Genomic DNA, 1979 nt, shown 5'->3' on the forward strand with positions numbered 1-1979 from the left:
TTCTGTGTAAAAATTAATAAATGTTCATTTTGTTTATAACACATTATAATGAGTATTAACATTATTATTATATTAGACTACTACAGTACACAACATGATATGACGCTTGACTGTGTAGTGTTAGTGTCTTTATTATCCTGTCTTCTTTTTATAGGATCAATGGACTCCTCTCATGCTAGCAGCTTATAATGAAAGAACACAGGTAGTGACAATGCTCCTTGAAAAAGGAGCAGATGTCACTGCCTCTGATGATGTAAGTATAATCATTAATTATACTCCAATAGTGATTGTACATGTATATCCTTTTGAGTGGGTGGATCAAAGTAACCGCAGGTGCTGTATATCTCATACAGTGTGTGTACATGTACATGTATAGCTTAATGTACTCTACTGTATCACTTTATGGAAAAAAGCATTTTTAATTAAAATAATTATTTTACTTCAATAATATTTTATTTTAGTAAAGCGAGAAACTTTTGTGGCCTGAACTTTTTTTAAATGTAATATTAAAAATTGAGTAAGAAATATTTTAAAAATTGAAATTTTGGAATTTATTTTTGGGTGTTGATTCTCATGAATTTTGAGTACAGAAAAATTTTGAATTTTTGATGGTAATGACCATTTGATTTTTAATTTTTGAAATTTTGAAAACTAAAAAATAGAAATACTCAATAATTTTTAATAAAGTATCAAAAGAAATTTTTGTAAATTGTTAAAAATTCATATGAAACTTTTGCTTTGTGTAGCGTTTTTCAAAATTTAACGTTTCAAAACAATTACATTTCTACATGGTAATACTTTATAATGTTACATGTATAATAGTATAATAATGTCAGATAGACTTACAAGAGGCCAGTGGGCATTGACATTTTCTTTGGTATGGAGGACATACTTAGAATGTAGTTATACTGTGCATGAATATATAATGTGATCCACCCACTCAAATTGATGTAATTATATCACTTACCTACTGGGACAGTATCTGATTTACAGACACCTCCCACTAGGACACTATGGTCCCTTGTGGTCAGTGTCTGTATTGACATCAACTTAATTTTTGCATTAAAAATTATTCAATTTTTGCATTTGAAAATTATTATCCTAGTCATGAAGGTTTCTCAATCTACATGTATAGTAACTGAGTTTATGGCTATAACCAAGAACATTTTATTGATACTGCAACAGTGTAAATATACATGTACATGTACATGTAGACTAGTAGTATTGTACATGTAATTATTTATATCAGTAAAATGTATACTTGTACACTAAATGTACCTCCACTGTCTCTAACCTACTCAATACTATGGAGTATTGAAGACAGACCAACAATTAAAGTTGGTTTTTAGTTTGATTGTGATAACATTGTACTATCATGTTAATCAATGTTTACCTTGTATAGACTGGTAGGACTACTCTTGATTATGTTTCTGGTGACACTGCCACCCTACTGAGAGTACACTCAGGTAATGTATTTATTAGTTTATTGAACTGATGTTATTATACTGTATGTAGTACTGTATTGTTCATGCTTTTAAGTTTGTCCGTTATATAGAGGCTGACCGCTCCTGGGAGGGTCCGTTATGGGAGGTTCCACTGTATGTAGCAATAGCTTATAGTGTATAATGTGTATATTAATGCATGGTAGTTGTATCCCACTATTAGGTTACTATTGTTCCTCTTATGTACTCTTATGCATGTACAGTACAGTCCCTCACAGCTGAAGTGAGCCACACTGATGTACACAGTACACTTGGTATGTGTACTGGTATGTACTTGTATGTATTGGTAAACTTTGTACATGTTTCATTTCTCAAAAACATGTACATGTACAAAACTATGTCATACCCATTACATGTACATGCATGTGTCTTATTGGTAGGTTGTTGCTCATAATAATGACACATTTAACTTAATTTCTATAGAATCAGTTAAGTACATGTATTGTGAGACTATTCCTGGTCTACATGTACATGTAC

The 1979-nt window shown here is 30.9% G+C and overlaps 1 long non-coding RNA gene across 1 annotated transcript; it reads left to right on the plus strand.

The window, feature by feature from the left end:
- Nucleotides 1–109: 109 nt before the first annotated feature.
- Nucleotides 110–1557, plus strand: LOC109589604 (uncharacterized). Its single transcript, XR_002188808.1, has 2 exons — nucleotides 110–253; nucleotides 1403–1557. It is a non-coding gene; the product is annotated as an uncharacterized LOC109589604 (long non-coding RNA).
- Nucleotides 1558–1979: the final 422 nt, after the last annotated feature.

Source organism: Amphimedon queenslandica, unplaced genomic scaffold, assembly GCF_000090795.2.
Source record: "Amphimedon queenslandica unplaced genomic scaffold, v1.1 AMPQUscaffold_11131, whole genome shotgun sequence".
NCBI lineage: Eukaryota > Metazoa > Porifera > Demospongiae > Haplosclerida > Niphatidae > Amphimedon > Amphimedon queenslandica.